Source organism: Lynx canadensis, chromosome B4 (assembly GCF_007474595.2).
Source record: "Lynx canadensis isolate LIC74 chromosome B4, mLynCan4.pri.v2, whole genome shotgun sequence".
In the NCBI taxonomy this organism is placed as follows: Eukaryota; Metazoa; Chordata; class Mammalia; order Carnivora; family Felidae; genus Lynx; species Lynx canadensis.
Window position 1 is genome coordinate 93,466,690 of NC_044309.1, and position 25,426 is coordinate 93,492,115.

The 25,426-nt window shown below is 41.5% G+C and overlaps 1 non-coding gene and 1 pseudogene across 1 annotated transcript; one reads left to right on the forward strand and one right to left on the reverse strand.

The window, feature by feature from the left end:
* The window catches only part of LOC115518760, a 138,978-nt pseudogene that overhangs the window by 107,105 nt on the left and 6,447 nt on the right, over positions 1-25,426 (forward strand).
* LOC115519617 lies at positions 1,082-1,251 on the reverse strand. Its single transcript, XR_003970612.1, has one exon. It is a non-coding gene; the product is annotated as a U1 spliceosomal RNA (small nuclear RNA).

The window sequence follows — 25,426 nt, forward strand, 5'->3', positions numbered from 1 at the left end:
TTTCAAAGCAATTCTTTTTACAAAGCCAATAATTCCATTATTTTTATGGAATAGATTAAAATTACACACTGTCATTAACAACTACTAATTATTTTCATTAATTCAGTGTCACTTGGCTGAAAATCATATAATCCTCTTCTGCAGATTCCAAAGTACCTGTCCTTTCTAAACTTGCTACAAGGGAAACTCTCTGTCTGTACCCAAACACTGCCCGTATTATAAATCATAATAACCAGCCTCTGTGACTCAGACACTGGAACAATATGGCCACACACAGGGTTGTGGGATCAGGTTGCCACGGTAACCCTCTACTCCCATCTTCTCTGAGTTTAATTGTTCAGTTCTAAAATTGCACACTCTTGAGTTCAGCCTGCTTCAACTCTGCCAGGCCTTAGCTGGCAGGAAATTAAGTGACAGTATTATTATTCACCATAATTACTTGCTAATGATAATTTATATTTAGAAATATGAGAAAATATAGAAAAGAGATATTTAGGAGAGCTTTTCAATCCATCTAATGCTGTTTAAATACCGGTACTAGCTTTGCATGTTGTGAGAACACTATCTTTACTTTGCTGGCCCCCATCATGCACCACCCTGCCCCATGATAGACCTCTACTTTTCAGTTTATTGTGTTCCAGTGTGAGATAACTGAACTTGCCTCCTTGGTCTCCAGTCCTTTGGGAAACTCAAAGAAAAAAGTTGTTGGAGACTATATGATTGATATAGTTTAAGTTGTGGATAGTAAGGCTCCGGTTATTAAAAGGAAAATGAGCCAACAAAAAAACTGTTCAATTTCTTGATTATTTGGGAAAAGTAAGATAATTATCATTAAAAAAATAATAAATCTGTAGTAGGTCAGGTAATAAAAATAAATGACAACTTTTAAAAATAACCTTGTCCATTTTCAGAAACATAATTGTAATCTTTATAACCAAGTTAATTTCCTTAATAATGGCCTGAGGTTTTTTCATTTTCTGGTTTTATCTGTATTTTTTTAATGTTTATTTATTTATTTATTTCTGAGAGAGAGAGAGAGAGAGAGAGAGAGGGAATGCAAGTGGGGAAAGGGAGCAGAGAGAGAGAGAGAGAATCTTTTTTAATTTTTTTCCCTCACTATCACAAATTATGCTGTCAAGTTTCCCACATTTGGGGAAATCGCAGGGGTCACCGCATCTGGAGTGCAATGGATAAGCCTTGCCCTGGGAAACCACCTTTGTGATCATGGTATCTCCCCTGCCAGGTAAGTATTTTTAAATGTCTTATTTATTTTCAAGAGGGAGACAGAATACAAGCCAGGGAGGAGCAGAGAGGGAGACATAGAGTCTGAAGCAGGCTCCAGGCTGAGCTGTAAGCACAGAGCCCTACTTGGGGCTCAAACTCATGAATCACGAGATCATGACCTGAGCTGAAGTCAGATGTTCAACCGACTGAGCCACCCAGGTGCCCTTGAGAGAATCATAAGCAATCTTAAGCTCAGTGCAGAGCCCAACACAGGTGTCAATCCCACGACCCTGGGCTCATGACCTGAGCTGAAATCAAGTCAGACACGTAACAGACTGAGCCACCCAGGTGCCCCTTATCTGTATTTTTCAAATCAAAGAGAGCTACCAGCTCTGCACTTAAGCCATAACCCTAAGCCTTAACAGATCCTGGAAGCCTGGATCAAGCCAAGACAGTGGGCATTAGAGGGGAGGAGTGCAGATGTGAAAGGTATTTGCGAGATGGAATCATCTGTGAGTGCATACATGTATGGAGAGAAGAGAACACTAAGGTTGACTCTCAAATTTCTGACATGAGCGAGTGGGTAGAAGAGTGGCTTGGCACTCCAACCATCGAGTTAAGGCACCTAACCTGGGAAGAGGCTTTTGCAGGAAGATGAAGATCTTTCATCATTTGGGGCACGTGGCCCGCTGGATGAATATGGTCAGTAGGCAGTGGTCAGATGAGAGGCTTGGACTGGTACTGTAGATTGAGAGTGAGCTGGGTAGGCCACAGAAGCCAGTCCAGTTTCCAGATTTTGTGAGAATAATGACTGGGGGCTCTGCAAAGGCTATGTTTTATTCTACTTTATTCCAACCCTGTAAAGAATATACACCCACTCAGGTTACACAGACATGTAAAGTGGAAATGGCCCCCTAGGCCAATGTCTGGTCCCAAGAGTCCCTAGGGGTGAGGAGTCTGTAGGTCAGGAGAAGCAGAATCGTGGGGCTCAGTCTGCTGTCTTTTGTCCTATTTTAGGCAGGGCTTGGGGTAGTCCTTGGGGACCTCCTGGCCCCATCTTTTCTTCTCAGCATGTGACTGGTATAGTGCCCTATGCCTCCATCTGTCTCTTCTCTCTCCTTTGGTTGTCTCATCTGATCTTACGGCCTTGTTTGCCCTATGACTCCCACCTGTATATTCCAGCCAGGCCTCAGCCCTTGTCTCTGGACTTGTACACCCATCTGCCTTCTCCTTCCCTACCTGTATGTCTACTAGATGTCTTGTTCTGCTCTCCCACTCCACTCCGTCTCCAACACCAGGCTCACTCCATCTCTAGCCCTACATCTCAAATGATGGCAATTCCATGACTCCAGTCACCAAGGCCCCAAAGCTTGTAGTCATCTTTGACTCTCCTTTCTTTCATATCCCGTATCTAATCCACCAGGAAATTCTATTGCATATACTTTCAAAATATCTCCAGAATCTGATTGCTTCTCCCAGTTTCAAATGTCCAGCTTGTCTCCATATAAGGAATTTCTTGCTGCACCTTAGCAACAGACTTCTGCATTTTATTTCTTGCCATACATTTGGCCTATTGGAGGTTTCAGTATATCAGGCCTCCTCCAGGGAGTTATCAGCACATAAATAGTAAACTGAGGCTTTGGGCTTGGATGAAATCCCAGGAAGGACAGAGTGAGAAAAGAAGGGGGCAGAGATGGAACCCTGGGGAACCCCAGCATCTAGGACCAGAAAGAAGACCAGTGAAGGGAACAGGGAGAAAAATGGTGGGGCAGATGGTGTTATGCAAGTCAAGGGATGGGGGCTTCAAGTAGGGAAGAGGGTTCTACTGTGCCAAATGCTGCAGAAAGCAGTTAAATAGGGCTGGAGATGAGTCCAATGGGCTTGGCAGTTAGGAGGTCACTGTGACTTTGGCCAAGCCAAGTCTTATTCCTTCAAGTCAAGGAGCAATGCTGGACCAAGAGGTGAGGATAGGAATCTATGTTGAACTGGTTACAGGAGGGAGTCACAGGATTCAGTAATTTTTCTGTCCAGAAAACATAATTTATGTTATATATATTATATAAAATATAATTTATACTGAAACTATTTGCAGGTTTTAAGCCATCATTTAATTCATTGTCTGTACAGATAATATGGGGGGGGGGAGAAGAAAATACACCACAATTCTCACAGTGCTTGCAGTAGAATAGTGAGTTTATGAGTGTGTCTCCCTTTTTCTTCTCTTCTTCCTTCTTCCTCAAATGTTTAGTAATATGCTCATGTTGCTTTCAAGAGAAAAAGCGTTTTAAGGATAACAAAAGCATATCTTGCAAGGTATTCACTGGCAAATTCCAAATGAGTAAGGGATGACAAATATTGTTTCCAACTTTATTTGAAACTTTTACTCAGGTCTATTTTAATGTAGACGATTTGCTTTTGAACATCAGAGAAAAAGTGTAGGTAGGATATTTAAACCATCCACATAAGAGTAAGCTCTTAACCCTAATGCATTTTAGAATCGCCTAGAAAGCTTTGCAGGAAGTATTGATGCCCTGGCCAATTATATCAGGATCTGGGGGTAAGGAGCACCTGGCTGGTTCAGTCAGAGGAATGTGCAACTCTGGAGCTGAGGGTCATGAGTTTGAGACCCATGAGGGGTGTAGAGATTACTTAAGTAAAACTTAACAAAACAAAACAAAGAATCTCTGAGGGGTGAAGCCTAAGGTTAGGTATTTATTAAAGCTACACAGGAGATTCTACATGCAGCCAGGAACGAAGCGGCTGGATTAAGCTGCATAACAGGACTGTGTCCAAAAAAAATCATTCCATTCTCTTTCCTCCTCCCCCTTCCTTTATAGATCAAGTCACCCTGACACAGTTTGAATGCATCCTATACCATTCGTTCTATCAGTCTGTAATTATTTATGTACGTATTTGTGTGGCTTTTCCATTAATGTCCGTTTCCCCCACTAGTCAGTGACTGGGGTGATGACAGGGACCTGATAGTTTTATGTACTTTACCAAGCTTCCAGCACTAGCCTGGCAGAGTGTAGTTGCTCTATAAATATCTGTTGAATGAATAAAACAGTATCAAAACATTTACAGATCAGATGATGGGTATGTTTCACACTGAAAAATAAATTTTGACTCTTCTCTCCCAAGGTGGGTCAGACTGGCCTGAAGGGAGAAATGGAACTGAAGGGAGCCACAGTCTGGCATTAGGCTCAAGCTGGCTAAAGCAAAGATGAATGGAATACACATTCACGAGAGGCCTGCTAGGAAGCCAAGAAGGACCTAAAGCTTCAAATTCTAGAGACAAGAATGAGAACAAGAGAAGTCTGGGGTTTGCAAGACAGACACAGGAAGCAAGTTCAGAGGAATACATGAAGAGCCCCCATCCCCAGGGCTGAGAGCCTTTTATGATGCCCAAATCCAATTTCCTGAGAGTTAAGGGCACCTATGCCGTCCAGACACATTCCAGAAGGACCTTGTGAACCCCGAGATTCTATGACACTTAACTGTCAGATCAAAAAAATTAGATGATTGTGAGAAAGTATAACCTTTCGTTTCATGAATAAAACCCCCAAATCGGTGAACCGATACTGTGTTCGTACATTCCCTGTTTCAAGAATGTGCACAACTAAGGGGAAAGAGGGCTTGAGATGAATAATAAATATAATGCCTTATTTAAAGAATATCTTAAGTCTATAATAGCTTCCAAAAATGTTGTATGGAAAAGCAAGTGTTTTAGGTAACCCTCATTTCTAAAATGATTCAGACACATGATTGATTTATTATTTAAAATAGTGAGAGGTTTAACTTTCCAAAGGTTGATTCTAAACACATTCACGCATGGCTGCAGGTATTGCCTACCTAGATATAAAAACAGAACTCGCTAGAGATTGCCAAGGACACATGAAGAACATCCCACAGTCTGTAAGTTAAGGGACAGTTTGTCCTTATCTTCCTATAGCCATTTACCTTTTTGTTTAAGACATCTGTTTGAGTGGGGTCATTTGGGATAAAACCTTGTAAATAAAAGAAGAAATTAGCAAAGACATTTGAAATAAAGCTTTTACAATTGTTTGAAAAGGGACCAAAGTATAGAAACCCACTTTTGTGTAAATGGCCAGAAATGAGAATTCTAGGTAAATTTTCAAAGGCTAATAAGAGGTGTCATATTCTGAGAACTTCACCATGTAAACTGCATTTTCAGTACAGTGGAATTGAAGCAGAAACAGGATTTTACAACTTCCAACAGGCTGGAGAAAAATTGTTTCCAAAAAGAAAGATTTTCTTAGTGAGTGTGAATTCTATTTTTACAAAGTGGTTTGAAATCAAGGTTGTGAATCAATGAAGCAAACCACAAAGGATACCGACGGCAAGCCCTTTAATCAATAGGAACACAACTGTACAAGGAGTGGGTAGGCAATATGTTTCCAATCCTTAACATATCTTTAGTGGAATACAGTCCACACAGGCGGGAAAGTGCTCCCCTTAATACCACAGATTTCCGCTCACAAAAAGCTTTCATACTGAAGCAAGTGACAAGATAGAGTGTGTCTTTCTTCTCCTGGAGTCCCCAGCCTGTGTGGGAACGTGACTGATGTCGTGTTCTACCCAGCGTGCAGGATGTCACTTGACCCTCCGCTGCACAGACTGCCTCTGACATTTCTTTCTGAGCCTGCTTCTTTGCTGCTAGCCAATCCTTTCCCGAGACAGGAGCATCCATATTCCACCCTGCTTGTTGTCTGCTCTGCCACTTTGTCTGGCTCCGGCGTCCTTGCCGTATGACCAAGCTCCCATCTGGCTTCCTGAGTAGTTCCATCAGCATTCCTGCCATGACAGAGCCCACAGGAATCAGCAGAAGACAATCACTACCAGCAAAGCCTGGGATGCAGATGTTCACAAACCTCTAGGTAATATCCATCAACAGCCGGCCCCAAGCTGGACGCGGCTGAGGAATAAATGAGTAACGCAGATGCTGCTGTTACTGAGAATGAGCCAGGCAGAAGCAAGATAGAAGTCCCAGGTAGACTTAGTAATTATTTATCTGCGGCCTGATTGTTCTTACATAAGAGAAAAGTAGCTCTTTGGTGTGAAAGGGGACACCTGAACTTAGAGCTGGTTGGAGTCCTGGGTCTCCCCTAGATCAACTCTGTGATCTTGGGAAGGTATAATTTGTTCATCAGTACCTAAGTTCAGCATTGCTGGGAGAGTTAAATGAGGCACCCCGAGCTGAGCCAGGAGGTGCTTACGCCCATCTAGATCACCTCTCGGTGGCTTTGTGTGAAGCTGCTCTAATTCCATCTTCCCCAGGGCCCTCCACGACTCAGTCCTCTCCTGGCTCCAGTTCTCATTACTGAACTTAGTACCTAAAGTATTCACGAGCTAATGCAACATATACTTAGGGTTCCTATTGTGTCCTGGACTGAGTGAAATGGGTACATTTCCTGCACTCGTGCAATTTACAAGTCAAATTGAAGGAACAGACATGAATTAAAAGATGATACAGGCGAATGAGTAACAAGCCCGAGGAAGTGCTGTGAAAGAGAAGGGCTATTGGAGTGAATACCAGGGCAACCCGGGCTTCAAGGAAGGATTTCCCAAGGAAATGATGGTTAGACAGAGAGATGAAAGATGAGAAGGCATTAACTAGATGAAAGGGCACTTGGGGAGGAGGTGGCAAAGAATGTGACATGAAGAACTGAAAGAAGCCAGGGCAGCTGGCTTGGCTTGGAGACCATGCTTGGGATTTGGCCTGTATCCTGAGGGCAATGGGGAATCACTGAAGGGTTATGAGTAGGCTGACAGCAAAATCGGATCCGTATTTTGAAAAACCCACTGGGTGCTGTGTGAAGATTATATTGGACAATGAAAGAGTAGAAGTGCAGAGACTAGTGTGGAGGCTACTGCCGTGATCTGGGTAAGAACTGATGATAACCTAGCCTGAGGTGGTGACCAGCACAAGACAAGCACTGGATACTGGGGTGAACAGTACAGGCTGACTCTCTCCCCTCATGGAGCTTATGGGGAAGACATTAAACTAGTATTCACATTGGGGACAAGTTCGATAATAGGTAGAGAGTTCTCCAAGTGTACCAGGCAGAGGTTCCAGAATACTCTTCCAGTACTCCATCCCCTCCCAGTCCTGGAGCCCAGCTTTGAGACAGCTCTTCCCAAGGATAAGGTCTGTTCCTTGAATCCCAAGTTGGTGGCTCATTGGTAAATCAGCTAGTTGCTGACTCATGCCTGGATTTCTGACTCTTTTTGGATTTTACCTCTTTGAAAAAGTGGACACCTGCTAAGCATCAAACTGCTTCCCATATCTGTACCTTGGTTCTCACCTTTCCAAGCCCTGGTCCAGACTAGAACCCACAGAACATCCAAGCTTGCCAGTTAGGACCTCTACTATCAGTAGGTGTGACCAGGTCAGTCCAGTGTCTGATCCACCCCAGTGAGGGATTCTACACAAAATCTACGCTAGACCTTCTCCTGGTTAGACCCCTACCGTGTCCCACTGGTTCCCAAAATAAGGGATCAACTCTCCTCTAGCTATTCTTGATGAGACACTTTCATTAAAAACCTTTAGTTCCAGCTATGGAAACTTCTAGAAAATAGGGAAATTATACTTGCTCATCTTGATAGACTAATGACCAGTTTTATTAAATTATTTTTATCATGATGAGAATGTTATAAAAACTTTGTTAATGTACATAAAAGCAGAAAAGAGATATTACATTTGAAAAGCACTCAAACAAAGTATTTATTGATATTCTTTTCTGAAATAGGTCACTTTCTGAAAAGACCAAAACCATCATGGCTTTCATTTTAGATTTCAGTGTGGAAGAAAAGGCGATCCCAGTAAAAATCCCAAACTCAGGAAGATGTAACATGTAACAAAGGAGCGGAAGCAGAATTTTAGAATACGTGGTTAATTATGACTTTTCCACCTATAAAATTCCACGTGATACAGTGAATAAAAGAATTGTGCATGTTCAGTATTGTGGAATGATAATTTGCATCGATGGTGCATTAACCAATTCAAGCAAGCTTAATGATGACAAGCTTCGAGAGGAAAATAAGACTCTGGCTCAGTTAGAATAATGATTAATTCGCAACTGCAATTAACACTTTGGTCTCAGTAGAGAAGCTAGCTGGATGTGCGGCAGTGATGTAATCAGACTGTTTATGTCTGGGTTGAGCTGCATCAATGATGTAGGACACAGAGTACTGAATCTCTATTTCTAAAAAAAGAAAAGACAGGTTTTTTGGAACTAAGATTGATACAAAGATTTGTCTTTATGATATAATTTAATAGGTTTTTTTGTACAGAACTAGGATCCTGCCTCCCCCATCAAACATACTACCATCTTTCTTCTGATTTCTTCAGGAAACTAACAAAAGACACGCGGGGATCCATAAACCATAACTTTTACTTAGGGCTCTCCCTCTGATGTTCTGTATGATTGCAGAGTATTTCATGTAAATAGCTTCAATGTCTGGATTCAGATTTGGTTTTTAATGTGTGTTCAAAGGCCAGGAGCCCAGGAGCATGCAGGTGTTACTGAAATGACTGGCGTGTGACTAACGATGTTTCCACATTAGGCACAGATAAAGAGCGAGTCTCTGGTTTATGGTTACAGCAGCTCTTTGCAGGGCCTGCCTCTGCAGTTTGCCTCTGGGAGTCAATAGGAGGGCACTTACTAGTCTGAGTGCCTTCTCTGCCCTCTGTCACATTGCTTGTCACACACTGGATCACAATCTATCCTCAGGGCCGACCACCAAGTGGCTGACTGAGTTAAACATTCATAGCAACTAAACCAGATCACCGCCAGGCTCGGTAATCAGTTGTTCCATAACTAGTGACCACAATGGCAAAATCCACCAACTAGTCAAATTTTGGTCGATTTGTTGAAGCTGGTAGCAGCTTCTGGTTTGGTGAGGGGCAGTGTGAGATGTGGAATAAGGGGTTATTAAGGAATCAGCCCAAACTGGGTTGGCACTTTTACTGAGCCTCCTATCAACTGGATTGGACTGTTTCTTGACCTCTTTGACCTTGAATTTCCTTATCTGTAAAATGAGAGATAAGAAAGCCTACTTTGCAGACTGTTGCAACCATTCCAGATAACATATATAAAATTCTATCACAGAGGCTGGCATGTAGTAGGCACTCAGTAAAAGGTAGCTGGTTTTTTTTTTTTTTTTTAAATTTTTTTTTTCAACGTTTTTTATTTATTTTGGGACAGAGAGAGACAGAGCATGAACGGGGGAGGGGCAGAGAGAGAGGGAGACACAGAATCGGAAACAGGCTCCAGGCTCCGAGCCATCAGCCCAGAGCCTGACGCGGGGCTCGAACTCCCGGACCGCGAGATCGTGACCTGGCTGAAGTCGGACGCTTAACCGACTGCGCCACCCAGGCGCCCCTAGGTAGCTGGTTTTTGAGAACCCTTCAATCCATCCTCCCATTGGTGTCAGATGATACCTTCCTTACATACAATTTCATGTTGCCTTTTTCTGTTGGCAGTTTGCTATCTAAATATATCTTCCTGGTCCATTCACTGTCATGCAAATGATCCTTCCTATGCTTGCCTGGGTTTTTCCTGGCCTGAAAAGTTCTCTTCATTCGCCTCTGTTTATCCAAATTGTTCCCATTTTTTGTTTGTTTATTTTGTTTTTTAAACCCAGCCCAAGCCCTAATTCCTTCTTTAGGGAAAGCCTGACTCACTGGCTTCCCACTCTCTTTGGTAATTGTTCCCGTAGTTATTAGTTCACTCTAAGTCACATCAGGATTTCTTTTTTTTTTCTTTAATATTTTGTCATGTTTATTTATTTATTTTGAGAGAGGAGAGAGAAGAGGGGAAGGGGCAGACAGAGAGGGAGAGAGAGAATCCCAAGCGGAGATTATCTGGGTTATCACCGCAGAGCCCAATACAGGGCTCCATCTTAAGACCCTGAGATCATGACCTAAGCTGAAATCAAGAGTAAGAGGCTTAACCGACTGAGCCACCCAGGCACCCCTAAGTCACATCAGGATATCTTGGGTGCTAACCTTTTCACCAACAGATGGTAAGTTCCTTGGTGCAAGGATGGTATTACAAATTTTATCTTCCATGGTACTCAGTATAAAGCTAACCACGTAATAGACTCTCATATTTTGGTTTACAGATACAGCATGATCACCTTCATGTTGATTTTACTTGATGAGTAAGTACCTGTTATATTCATACTTTTGTTGGACCCTAGAACACAGCTTTGAATGAAACAGAAGTTAAACTGGTTTTAAAGTCTTAGAATTCAGCTATAGAATCACAGAAACACTGTGATTTCAAGCCATAAGTGTCCTACAAATTCAATCTGACCCCTGTAATTTTACAGTTGAGAAATGTGAAGATCATAGAGGTGAAATGACTTGTCCACCGCAGCCAGTTCATGTGGGATCCAAAAGGACAAGTTGAGTTTCTGACCTCTAGGCAGTGACACAAGAAGGGGGCAATTCCAGGAATGTCTAGTACTGAAAGGTACACACTATTAAGTGGATACTTGTGAAGGTTAATTGACTGTGTCAACTTGACAGGGCCATGGGCTGCCCAGATATCTGGTTAAATGTTATATGGGAGGATGGTTTGGAGGGTGTTTCTGAATGAATATTTGAATTGGTAGAATGAGTAACGCAACTTGCCCTCCCCAGTGTGGGTGGGTCTCATCCAATCTATTGAAGGCCTGAACAGAACAGAAGATGGAGTAAGGGAGAATTTATTCTCTTCCTGACTGTCTTCAGTTTGGGAAGTTGATCGTCTACTGACTATGGGCTCAGGCATGGGAGGAAACTTGTACCATTAGCCTCTTGGTTCTCAGGCCTTGGGATTCTGACTGGAATGGTACCATCCATTCTCTTGGGTCTTCAGCTTGTTGGCCAATCTTTGGACTTCTCAGCCTCCATAACCACATGAGCCAATTCCTTATACATAATAAATCATATATATATATATATATAACTCATTGTGTGTTTTCCACAGGGCCACATAAGCCATCTGAATCTTAGTCCTTCAGTTGTAAAACAGAAAAAAGGAAATGGGACTAGACACACATGCCTTGCCCCTCACCAGGTTGGTGTCAGATTTTAAGGACATAAAGGATATAAATGTATTTCATATGTAAAAATTAGTATTAAGATGTTGTCAGCTTTTCTGGGTGACTTTTAAAATATCGCAGGAAGGCCACACATAAATGCTTTTGGCTTCCCAGGCTAGCATCTTTACGAGAGAACTTAGAAAACTGGTAGATGGATACTTTGCTGAGGAAGGATTTTGTACAATAAAGTAGTTTCTCCTAATTAAGTAGCAACTGCAGTTTGTTTCTGTTCCTAATAAAAATCAGAGCTGTGGGGCTAAAAAGTATTCTGGTACCTTGCTTGCTCCATCTATTTTCCTTCAGCAGGAGCACCTTGAAGCCACCTAAAGACTTAAATGACAGGAAGAAAGAAAGAAACAAAGAAACAAAAAGGAAGGGAAGGGAACTGGAGGGGAAGGGAGGGGAGGGGAGGGGAGGAGAGGAGAGGAAAGAAAGAGAAAGAAAGAAAGAGAATGGAAGAGAGAGAGAGAGAAAGAGAAAGAAGAAAAGAAAGAAAGAAAGAAAGAAAGAAAGAAAGAAAGAAAGAAAGAAAGAAAGAAAGAAAGAAAGAAAGAAAATTAAGTCAGGGCTTTTTGTTATAGTAGACTTTCCTTGTCATGGGAAGGAAAATACCTCCAAATTTTTGGGACATTTGCCTAACTGCATAGATAAGCTTTTAGAAAGGGCTGATAGTAAGTCTTCTGTAAGGGGTTTCCTTGTTATCTTAAAGGGACAGGATATTTTTATTTTTTTTTAATTTTTCTTTTTTAAGGGAGATAGAAGTTTATTGAATACACCACAAGGGAGCAGTGGGTTGGACAGTGGAGAAGAGGCTGTCTTACAGATATTTTTATAGCATTGGTTTTCATTCTGGTTTATGATATTCTAAGGCATCTCCAAAATCTCTAAACCAATTACTTTTTATTTACTTTTTGGTTAAAAAATAAGAAGAGCTCTCAGAGTATTTTTAACAAAAGTGTATGATTGAAGGGTCTCAAAGTCAAACAACTCATTGTTTGATTCCAAGAATGCTAAGGATTACAGCTCAATATTGACTGAACTAAGGCATACAATAGAGTGAATGCAAATCAGAAACATCAGGCTGCAGAGAGAGCACCAGACTGAAGCCAGAGTTTTAGGAAGAGGTGAGCTAAGCTGTACAACATCTGTGACTGATAGAAGTAAACAGTAGGTAAAGTTTCCCCAATTGTAGATAATCCAGACTTGGCTGGAGAGCACAGTTATCTGTGCTCAGAAACTACCAAGTGGATTCCCAGGAATCAAGTGGCAGCAAAGAATGCCATCACGGAGAAATGGATGAGGAACATCTAGAGCAGTGGTTCTCAGTTCTAGCTGTACATTGAACCATCTGGGGAGACTTTTTAAAAATCATGATATCAGTCTATCACCCCTTAGATTCTGATTTAATTGGTCTGAGAGCCCAAGCACACCATTTTGTGTGTGTGTGTGTGTGTGTGTGTGTGTGTTGTTGTTGTTCTATTTTAAAGTTTCTCAGTTGATTTTACTGTGTAGCCAGCATAGAGAACCACGGGTCTAAGTTATCATAGCTACATGTGTTTAACAGCTATAACTAGGGTCATCCCTTCTCTAGACCAATCCCATACCCAAACAGTAACTCTAAGTAAGGAAGTTAATATATGGGTGCTGTTGACTCCACTCTGACCTAAGTTAAGTACCACTTTTGCACCTGGGCCAGCAGGGCCCTGGTGCTTCTTCTTTGTAGCACTTTCCTCAAAATTTTCCTGCCTCCATTCAGTGCATGGAATCCAAGACTAAACCAGGATTTGTGTGGATCCTGGTCTCCACTTCTATTTGGGGCTTCTCAGCACCATACCCCCCAACCCTTCCTACTCAACCAGAGGGGTTGGCCAGATGACCCAAAGAGCTCTGGTATCTGTACCTTTGGAGTCACCTTGGAAGCCATGAATAGCTCCAGTTCCAAGAAGACAGTAAACATATGGCCCCACTGGCCAACAGGCACTTTTCTCCCTTGCAATTATGTGAAATTGGGCCACTAGAATGGTGCTGACACACTGATACCAAGTGACTCAAATTGGCCCATATACCCAGGAGTGATCTTAACTCATTCCCTTGAAATAATCCTCGTATCTTCCCATGTTTCTTTACAGTCTCTCCTTTTGCCAGCTTCCCCCAAACCAAATTTCTTCTGATACCTCATTCTCTGCAGAGTCTGGATTTCTTGCCTCTAAATCCCAGTGTCCTCATGACTTAGGCATAATATCAGCTGACGACTATCTTCAAAGCCAACTGTATATACAAAGACCTTCCAGGTATTGGTGATTTAAGTCCCACTGATTACCCGTCTTGAGCCCTAGATACCCAGGATTCTGGATTCAGCACAAACAATTGTCTAATGGTATTTCCATATTTCTCTCTCCCCTCCCAACCTTTTTACCTCTTTCTCCCATGGAAGCTGATGTCCCAAATTCAGTCTTGTCCCCTGTCCTTGTTCCCATGTTCAGACTTGCAGGCTTAACAGTGAATCTACTTACATTCTGGTCCTGGCCTCCAGTCTATACTGATTGTCCTTATTGAAGACCATAATTATGACAGATGCTGTAAAATTCTTGCTAGAGCAAGAATAAGCATCGGGATGTAGACCCTTCTAAATTTCCCAAAGCAGGTAGTAAAGAACAAATGAAATAATTGTTTTTTACTGACATAACTGATATTTGCTGAAGCTATGGCCCAAGATAGTGATGATAGCGGGTAACATTTATTAGTCATTTGCTCAAAAATAATTTCTCACACACACACACACAAACTTTAGATTTTACAGAGTGCCTATCATATTCCAAGTACAATAACCCCATGAGTTGGGCATTTTGTTGTTATTGTTATTTTTCAGATAAGGAAGCTAAGGCAAAGAGACGCTGAATAATTTGCCTATGGTCAAATTAGTACTAGAGTTGAAGCAAGAGACCAGCCTGTCTAACACAGATCCCTGTCTGTTACCACGTCAAAACACCACCTCCTGATGAGTTTTACCTGAAAAAGGCAACTTTTCTTTTCTAACACTTATACCAAATAAACTCTGAATATTTAGAAGGATGGTGTTTTCCTTTTCTACTTAAATATGCAAACCCATTGGGTCAGTGAAGATTCTCAAGGAAGAGTCTAGCAATACGTGTGGAAAAATTGAGAATTGCGTATGTAAGAAAATTTCTGATAAACATTAGTTTCTATTATTGTATAGAGATGTTTAAATATATATTAAAATTTATTTTCATTTTAAACATTAAATTCATTTGTGTGTCATATGTTTTATTGTTCTGGCAACTGATGCCTATTTAAGATGAGGCTCCCAACTACCATCCTGGCAAGGCTTCCTTCTGACAAAGAAATTCAAGAATGATGGTGAAGAATAATCCCCTCTTCCTTCTGCGCTTACACCCGCTCCCCCCATGTTACCCTCCCACTTGAACTTGCAGTTAATCAAAATGTATCTAAATTCTAAGATCAAGTAGCAATAGAAAAACTGACTTATTTTTCCAAGTCTGAAAATCTGACGTGTGTCTTTCCAACCACGGTAGCTCATCCGGTCTAAGGCAAACTCCCTCCATGATTTATTTATGTAATTTAAGGATTCCTGAGAATTCCCATTACTGAATAGTCAATTAGGAGTTTGTTACTTTTCCAATCTAAGAAATTCCATAGTGGGAACATTTAAACAGACTGGAAGAGGAGAGTTTTGCTGAAGAAGAAAACTCTGTGGTAGATTTTAGATGATGTGATTTGTTAAGTAACATGAATCAGCATAAGAATCACTTTGGGGGCACCTGGGTGGCCCAGTCGGTTGAGCGACTGACTTTGGCTCAGGTCATGATCTCGCAGTTCACGAGTTCAAGCCCCGTGTCGGACTCTGTGCTGACAGCTCAGAGCCTGGAGCTTGCTTCCGATTTTGTGTCTCCCTCTCTCTCTGCCCCTCCCCTGCTCGTGCTCTGTTCCTCTCTGTCTCTTAAAAAAACAAAATAAAACATTAAAAAAAAAAAAAGAATCAGTTTGGACACAGTACAGAGAACAAAAAGTGAGCTATTTTCTTCATATAAGAACACTGTAGCAACAGGACCATAACCTTCTTATGGCTGATACCTAATGGTTGAACAAAGTATCTAAACATGTAGGTTGATTATTTATAAATGAATATGTAATACAATTATATTATTATGATGATGTTTATTACTATGTTATTTTATTTTTTAATTTTTTAATGTTTTTATTTTTTTATTTATTTTTGAGAGAGAGAGAGAGAGAGAGAGAGAGAGAGAATGAGCAGGGGAGGGGCAGAGAGAAAGGGAGACAGAAAATCCAGAGTGAGCTCTGCACTGACAGCACGAGCCCAACTCACGAACCATGAGCTCATGACCAGAGCTGAGGTTAGATGCTCAATCCAGGGAGCCACCCAGGCACCCCTGTTATTTCATTATTTTTGATGTAAATGTAAATTTATTATATAAATGTTTCAAGAAATATAGTGGACTTTTTTTTTTAGGTAATTTTTTATGGATCTATCATTTGAGAAGGATGATTTTATACACTTCCAGGCTCAGGCCAACATTGATAGGCTGACAACAATTGAAATACTACTTTGGCGTAGTTGCTAAGCAAGACTCCTCGCTCTAAAGGCAAATGCACTCTGTGTCTCTTACTGCCCTCTTTTGGCCGGAGCAAGACGTGCTGACTTGAGTGGAATTGTTTATTCAGTAACCTAAAGATCTGATTGTAGTAATAGATGTACAAGGCACTCCGTACAGGTTACCCTCCAGAACACTTTGTTCTTAAAATTTGACACTAACATTAATTGCCACCTACCATAGAGTGTGGTGGTATGTGAAAATATTTCTAGAGATGAACCCAGAGCAAAACACCTGTAGATGCATCATTTCATTTGACAACCCCCTAATCTTGCAAATAGATAGTAGAAGCTAAATTCTACACAAATTTGAGTTCAAAGTTTGTGCTTGTCCCACATCACCATGCTGCTTGTCTTTCCTATAATCAAAGCAGGTGTGAGGTCCCTCCACCACATTATTTCTTCTGCCTAGAACACTTTCACTTTCCTAAGTTAAAGAAACGACTCTGATAACTACTCATCTTTCATAGTGGGATGCCACTAAATATTTTTTAACATTGGTAAAACCAGACATAGGGGATTATTTAGAGGTAACAATCAGGAAAATAGAGGAATGAATAGTTAAAAATGGTTATCTAACCAAGTGGGGCTAGAAATGGGGCAAGAAGGGAGACAGGAGTCATTTAATTTGTGTATGTGTGTGTATCAGTTTTATAATCATCTTCCTAAACGTTTAAATCTTTCATAAATAGTGTAGTTCAGAGACACCTGAAGAATCATTCCTGTGCCTGGGGAATGGTAAGGTGTTGTGGTATATATACTAGTGAGGGTAAGCTAGCTGCTGTAATAAGTTGATCCCCAAATGCATGATGGCCCCAACACCATGGGAGGTTATTCTCTCTCTCAGAGTAAGGCAGTTCCAGGTAAGTGAGGCGGCCCAGAAGAATGGGAGGAGGGGAAGAAAGAGATGCTGTGTTACACACAGTTATTCAGGGACCCAGCTGGCAGAGGCTCTGCTATCTTCAACACCTGGTTTCGAAGGTCACCTGAGAATCAAGAGCAAGCCAACAGAAGGGAAAAGAACATGGACAAATATGCACGGGAGGATGTTTATGGGCCAGCCTGGTGGTGGTGCACCTTACTTCTGCTCACATTCCATTGGTTGGAACTCAGGTCAGGTGGCTACACCTAACTGCAAGGGAGGCTGGGAAATATGGGTCAGCAGAATACCCAGGAAGAAGAGAGTGTGGATTTTTGGTTAGCAGATAGCAGTTCCGTCACAGGCGATAACCATATTTACCTCTAAGGTTCCTGCTTCTGGGGACCCACAGTCGTGTCTAATGATACTAGGATAAAACCTTTCTCCCCAAGGAGAGACTGTAGAAGATGGTTTGGGTACATCTCCTTGGCCCAGCTCTGATTTCAGCTGAAGTTGAGCAGTTCTCGCGCTCACTGCCAGTATCCCACACTGCGTGCCGTTGGAACCCCCAGCTATTCTGCCTCTGAGGTTTTTCTGAAGCCACAAGAGTTGCTTTATCCCTTGCACAAAACAGCCCTAAAGTACAGGGGAATCAACACCCTGGGGACAAACCTCTACCAATGGTGGGTAGGGCAGGTGGATTCCAAGGAACATACTGCACGGGTTTTCAGAAAGTTTCCAGTGGAGTCAAGGCCCAGTCACTTGGTGGTAACTTAGGTGACTAACGAGCCACTTACTTTTTCCTCCTGCCCTGTGACACTCTCTGCTTGCTCCTCATCCCTGCCTCAGTCATCTTCCAATTGAACTACCTGAACTCAAGTCCTTGTCCAAGGCTCTGCTTTGGGGAACAACGACCCAAACTAAGACAGAAGAGTTAAATGCTTCCCCTGCTTTCTCAAAAGAGGGTACTCTAGGAATTTAGGAACCTACCCTGAGAAAAGACCGGGGAAGGATTTCTTCTCTATTTCAGAATCCTAGGCTTGAATCTGTAGAAGGTATTACTGGCGCAGCTTGGAGGTGTACATAACAGATACCCGGCTTAACTCCCAAACACTTGCTAATATTCTCTCCCAGTGGGAATTGTACACTTGACAGAATAAGGCCCTTTTGGGGGCTGTAAGAGCCACAGTCTATGTGATTTGTTTGCAAGAAACAGAAATCGCTTCAAGGTGGCTTAAGGAAAGAGTTTCATTATGAGAATTCAAGGAACTTCCAAGGAATTCAATGCGGGAAGTATAATCAGGCCACATAGCAACTGGAAACCATTGAGCAGCTATTTCTCTGGCTTTCTGGGGCAGTGTATTCTCTCACCTCAGCTGTATGTCCACTTCAGTCTCTGAAGTCTGGCTTCTGGGCAAGGCTTTTAGTTTCTGCTCCTCCATAGTATATTTCATGTGGCTTTGCATCAGGAAATGCGCCAACCATAGCTCAAACACCGTATAACCATAATCTAGTGCCTACCTCTGCAACTGGGGCTTGGCATATGTGAGGGTTGGAGAAATGGAAGTCAAACTAGAAAAAGAGGTTGGCTGTGGCAGAGAAACTGAGGTGGAGACAGTGTTGAGGTGGAAACTTTGGGCCAGAGGGACCTGAGCAGAAGGGATCAATTTTCTTCATTAAAGGCCAAAGCAAGTTAGAAAGGGAGCTAGAGAAGGTTTGAGTATAAATGTCTAAGGTAGAAGGCAAAATTAAGGCTAAAGCTGGATAGGGGTGCCTTGCTGTCTCAGTAGGTAGAGCACGGGACTTTTTGATCTTGGCGTTGTGAGTTCAAGCCCCATGTTGGGTGTAGAGATTGCTTAAAAAAAAATAAAAATTTTTTAAAAAGGCTAGAGCTGGGGGTGCCTGGGTGGCTCAGTTGGTTGAGTGTCCGACTTCGGCCCAGGTCATGATCTTATGTCCGTGAGTTCAAGCCCCGCGTCGGACTCTGTGCTGACAGCTCAGAGCCTGGAGCCTGTTTCAGACTCTCTGTCTCCCTCTCTCTCTGACCCTCCCCCGTTCATGCTCTGTCTCTCTCTGTCTCAGAAATAAATAAACATTAAAAAAAATTTAAAAAAAAAGGCTAGAGCTGGATAATGAAAGGGACTGAGGTGGGTTGTGGCACAAATGTTAGAGAGCAGTGGTGCCAGGCCAAGAAACATATGTGTCTATAGCTACAAGTGATAGAATGCCCAAGTGTGGCTTAAACAATAAGAATATTTAATTATGTCACATTAGAAACCTGGAGATGGGTCATTCCAGAATTGGACAATAAAGGAGTTTGAAGGGACACCTGGGTTGCTCTGTCAGTTAAGTGTCCAACTCTTGATTTCAGCTTAGGTCGTGATCTCACAGTTTGTGAGATCGAGCCCCCTAACGTCTGCTTGGGATTCTCTCTCTCACTCTCTCTGCCCCTCTTCCTCTTGCTCTCTGTCTCTCTCTCAAAATAAATAAATAAACTTTTTTTTTTTTTTTTTTTTTTTTTTTTTTTAAAGGAGCTTGAAGGTGTCAGGGCTCTGGGCTGGCTTCTCTGTCATCCTCTGGGTATTACTCTAAGACTGCTGCAATACCAAATATCACGTCCTCCTGTGTGCAAGGCAGAGAGGTTTTCGCTGAAAGTCTCCCTTTTATCAAGGAGTAATACCTTTCCCTCATGTCTACAGCATATATCTCTTCAGGTACTGTTGCCTAGAATGCGGTCACATACCTAACTCTAATCAATTACGTGTAAAGGAAAATTTCACAACAGCAGGAACTTTACCTATTTTATTCATTGTCGCATTCTCAGAACTGAGGATATGTTTGGTACATAGCAAGGACTCCATAAATATCTGCTGAATGAATGAAAGAGACAGGACTACCACGATTGGCTTGGATCAATCTGCAATTCATCCCTTGGGGCCGGGACCATAGCACATCTTCCCTGAACGTGCTGATGCCCCATAACTATTCCCCATTTGGCTTTGACCCCTGTTTCACACCATGCACAAAAATTACTCTAAGATGGATCATCCAACTAAATAAAAAGGTAAAGCAATAAGACTTCTAGAAGAAAACACAGAAAAATCTGTAAATGACTACGATGACATTTTGATGTGTCAACTTGACTAAGCTAAAGTCCCCAGTCATACAATCAGACACTAATCTAGATGTTGGCATTTTATAGATGTGATTAAAGTTCAAAATCAGTTGACTTAAGTAAGGCATATCCTAGATATCCTAGATAATATGGGTGAGCCTGATTCCATCAGTGGAAGGCCTTAAAGAGCACAGCTCAGACTTCTCTAATGAAGAAGAAATTCTGCCTGTGGACAGCAGCTTCAGCCTACCTATGGAATTTGAACTTGCCCAGCAAGTCCCCATAGCACATAAGACAGTTCCTTACAATAAATTGCTTCATCTATATCTCCCTAGTGGTTCTGCTGCTCTGGTTGAAACGCGACTGAAACAATGACATAGGGACAAGCACAGGTTTCTTAACCAGGACTTAAAAAGCACTATTACAAAAAAAAAATGTGATAAATTGTACTTCATTAAAAGATACCATTAAGGGGCACTTGGGTGGCTCAGTGGTTTGAGTGTCTGACTTTGGCTTGATCATGATTGGATCATGATCTCACAGTTCAGGAGCTCAACCCCTGCATCAGGCTCACTGCTATCAGTACAAAGCCCACTTCAGATCCTCTGTCCTCCTTTTTTTCTGTGCCTCCACCACTGATGCTATCTCAAAAATAATAAATAAACACTAAAAAAAGAGGTGCCATTTAAAGAATAAAAAGACAAATCACACACTGGGAGAAGATATTCACAATATGTATTTCTGACAGAAGACTTATGTTCAGAATATGTAAATAACTCCTACAAATCAATAAGAAAAAAATGAACAATGCAACTAAAAGTCACCATACAACCTGAACAGGTATTTCACAAAGTAAGATAACCAAACGTCCAATATGCATATGAAAAAGAGCTCAGTAATATTACTCATTAGGGAAGTGCAAATTTGAAACCACTGTGAAATACTACCAGACACCAACCAGAATGATTAAATTAAGAGGACTTACAGCGCCAAATGATGATGGCAAGGACGTGGAAGAACTAAGATCCTTATACATGGCTGGTGAGAGTGTAAAATGCTATAACTACTTCGTAAGCCAATTTGATAGTTTCTGCTAGAGCTAAACACTGCCAACCCTAAGACAGCAATTCCAGTTCTAGGAATTTCCTCAAGAGAAATGAGTACCTGTGCCCACAAAGAATGTGCATAAGAATGTCCATCACAGCTTTGTTTGTATTAGCCAAAGTGGAAACACCTCAATGCCAGTCAACAGAAGAATAGATAAGTAAGTTGTGGTATGTGCTTGAAATAAAATACTACATAGCAATTAAAAAAAGAGAGCAGACTTCTGTACATGCAACAACATGATGAATCTTGTGAATATTAAACTGACTGAAAGAAGCCAAATTTGAGAGAATACATACTATATGCTTCTGCTAATACAAAGTTTAAGAACAGTCAACACTAGTCAATAATAATAGAAATGAGAATAGTGATTACCTCCCCGTGGTTCGGGGGTGCAAACTGGGAAGAAGGAAGAAGGAAAGTGATGGGAATTTTCTACATCTTGATCTGTGTAGGGGTGACATAAGTGTATGCGTGTACAATAATTCATCGAGTTGTGAACGTAAGATTGGTGCTTTCGGTGTATATGTGTTACCCTCTATAAAAGTTACAAGAAAAAAACCCACTGGGGGTTCTATTCCCAAGGAACTGTTGGGTAAGCAATGAACGTATCCACTCAGGGCAGTCTGAGAACACGGGTTCCTGGTCTTCCTACACTATCTCATGGGCATTCCCCACTGAGCCTCCAAAAAGGCAGGGTTTCAGGAGCCCTCTCTCAGGACATCCACCTGGGAGGCTGGCTTGTGGAGTTGGACCTCTGGGAGCTCAGAATTCTAGTGAATATTCCTCTGATTGTTACTTGGGTTGGTGCAGTGGTGTACAGAAGGACCGCAGAAGGATCAGATTGGATTTTTTCAAATTTAAACCAGTGCCTGAAATTCAATTTCATGAACATTGTGGGAGGCCTGAGTTTTTGTTGTCAGACCAATAAAGAGGCTAGATCTGGAGACATAACTACTTATGGTCAGCACAAACATGCACAAATCTCAGTTGATAACTGGGAGGCCTCCCTTTCTTCCCGCTGGTATCATCCTAAGACTACAGTGAAATTTACAGTTCCTAAGGTTAGTACCCAGGAACATCTCCTCATGTTTTCCATTTGGCTAGAAGGCTTAATTTAAATAAAGCAGCAGGTAAAGACTCTGTGCTATCAAAATTATGCAAAGCCTGGTCTAAATTACTTCCTCCAAAATACAAAGCCATCTGTTTGTTAAACATTCCATTTAAACTTTATGCCTATTTCTTCCCTAAAATATGTCAGACTGAGGTTTTCTGGATTTATATTTTACACAAGATTCAAAACAGTTGAAAACATAAATACTCTACTATTACACCTAATGGAAAAAATGATCAAAAATAATATAATAGGTGAAGGGGATTAAGAGGACACTCATTGTGATGAGGACCAAGTAATGTATAGAATTGTTGAGTCATTATATTGCACACCTGAAACTAATATAACTGTATGTTAATTATACTTCAATAAAAATATATATGTAATAGACTGTTGGAGACTTCAGGTTCTTGAAATTAAATGGGCATGACTTTAAAACTTAAATAAATGAATTATAGAGTTGATTTTCTTCCCCCGTTTGTCTTTAGCTTACCTCTCCTCTGGCTTTATTCCTTTACTCTAGGGAAAGATTCCTGAACACATTAGTAATTCCTTGTTACTGGTTCTTATACAAAAGCTGCATTTTAACATCTTAGCAAGAGTCAGTATTTGTCTTCTGACAGATCTATCTCCTGACGAACCAGATAACTATATTGAAGGGCCTAAAGCAAGCCTATATTCTTCCCCGTTCCCACACTTTCCTTTTATCTGCTCTTTGAATGATAGAAAACCATTGGGCGATCTGGCTGCATTCCCTCCCTGCTAGAGACATGAACTAGGAATGGCTTTCATGTTCAGCTTGCCATGAGAGCCTTATGCAGTTTTTTCTATGTCTGTGATGAGTGATTGGTAAAAGCTTCTTTGAAAATCTTCCATGCTAAGTCACTTTATCCACATTCTATGATTTAAAAAAAAAAAAACAACTCAGACTTAAAATTTATTCACTTATTAAAGGCTCAGAAAGGGGTCCTTAAGGACATTCTTGTCTTGGTTAGAGGTACTCCCTTAGTGGACTTTGAAATGAAGAGGGTGTGGCAGATTACATTTTACAAAAATGGCTGCAACAATATTTTTGGTCCCACATGCTCTTCCAAACTCTGCCACTCCCCTATCAATGTCTCCTGGGGTCTAAATCCGCTCCTCTTGAAACTGAGCAGACCTTTGTGCATGCCTCAATGAACAGAATGTAGTAGAAATGACAGTACATGACCTACAAGGCTAGGTCAAAAAAGGTAATATGACTTCCATCTCGTTCTCTCTCTCTCTCTCTCTCTCTCTCTCTCTCTCTCTCTTCCTCCCTCTCTCTTTCCATCTCTCTCTTTATGAGCCACTGTGTAAGAAGTCCAGCTATCCTGGACCCATGCTGCTGGAGAAAACATGTGCAGAAACTAGACAGAGTTGCCCAAGGAGCCTAGCTGTTCGAGCCCCCAGCTGATCAAGTCTTCTCAAGCTGGTACCAGACATGTGAGTGAGCCTTCAGATGATTCCCAGCCCAAGTCACTGTCTGTAACTGCACAAGAAAAGCTGAACAAGAACTGCCTAGATGAGCCCAGTCAACCCCCCATAACCATGAAAGATAATAGCAATGGCCATTGTTGTTTGAAAACACTAAGTTTTAAGATCATTTGCTAAGTAGCCACAGACATGGGCAGAGGGTAGCTAGTCATCAGTCTGAAAGTTTTGGTTAGATGCCTCAGTTTTTTTGTTGTTGTTGTTGTTTGTTTTGAGAGAGGGCACACATGTGCATGTGGGCGTGTGCTTGCACGGGTGGTGACTGTGGGGGGAGCTGTGTAGAGGGAGAGGGAGAGAGAATCTTAGAGAATCTTAAGCAGGCTCCACACCCAGTGCAGAGGCCAACATGGGGCTCCATCTCACGATCTTGAGATCATGGCCTGAGTCGAAATCAAGAGTCAGCCACAGGCGCCCCTAGATACCTCAGTTTTCATAAAAGCTTGTAAAAAATCTCATCTGATAACTATAGTATATGCTGCTAGTCTCAATGAACAACATAGAACAAGGAACTTTTAGGCCTTGAGAGAAGATGCAAACTTTAAGGACCTGCTCCCAACCCCTATGAAAGTTCTCGTTCAGAGAGGTGATTTTAATGGAGAATTGTTTGAAGGACTTGAAATCCTCTGGGCTTCCTAAACATAAATATTTTTTAAATTTAGCTAAAATTTTAGAAAGTTTCAGTCTTAACCCATATTTCCTTGGCCTACTACAGAATTACTTCCATGAGATGTACTATAGGAGAAGCCTCAGGTTTCGTGCTATAAGACACAACTTTAGAAAAGCCCTGTAGGGGCACCTGGGTGGCTCAGTTGGTTAAGCATCTGACTTCAGCTCAGATCATGGTCTCAAGGTTTGTGGGTTTGAGCCCCGCATCAGGCTCTGTGCTAACAGCTGCTTTGGATTCTGTGTTGCCCTCTCTCTCTGCCCCCTCTCTACTCAATCTCTGTCTCTCAAAAATAAACATTGAAAAAAAAATTAAAAAAGAAAAGCCCTATAGAATTTTCTGTAAGAAGATCATTGAGGATACCCACTTATCATATCACTCAATGTCCCAGATATAAAGCTCCATACGAGAAATTTATTTTAGAGCTAAGTTCCAAGAAAACCTTGAGAAGCTAGAATTTTTTGCCTTTGTAGTCAAGAGAGTCATTTTTGGCCTTCATTTTTTAGTGGAAAACTCAAATCTGAATCTGTGGCTCAGATAATTATACAGAGCCCTATTGCCTGCATAACTCATTCTACTCCACTGACTTGTATTTGCTTAATGCATGTTTCTAATGATGCTGGCTTTATTTATTATTTATATTTTCTATTTGATCATATGTATTTTTATAAGCTTTTCCAAACCCCTTGTGAAAGAAGACATAATAGAAATAAAGTAGAACTAAATGAATATATAAGTAAATTACCCCTCGGAGACATCACCGGATTATAAACCTCCCACAGGCCTGGCTTAATGATTCATCCATTTACTTCACAAATATGGATTAAGCATCTACTATGAGCTAGGCATTGTATTAGGGAGGGTCAGAGCTGAAAAGATTTTTTAAAAACCAGTCTCGGCCCTCAGGGAAATAGAATGCTAAGGGATCCAGAAATTTGGGGCCCCAGTAGCAGCAGGCAGCAATTTCAAATAGTGACCTCTCTGGGGTTCATCATGAAGCCAGAGCTCCTAAGCTTTTTCACAAATGAGTCCAGGGGCTGGAGAAAGGGAGGGAGTGTTTTGGAAAG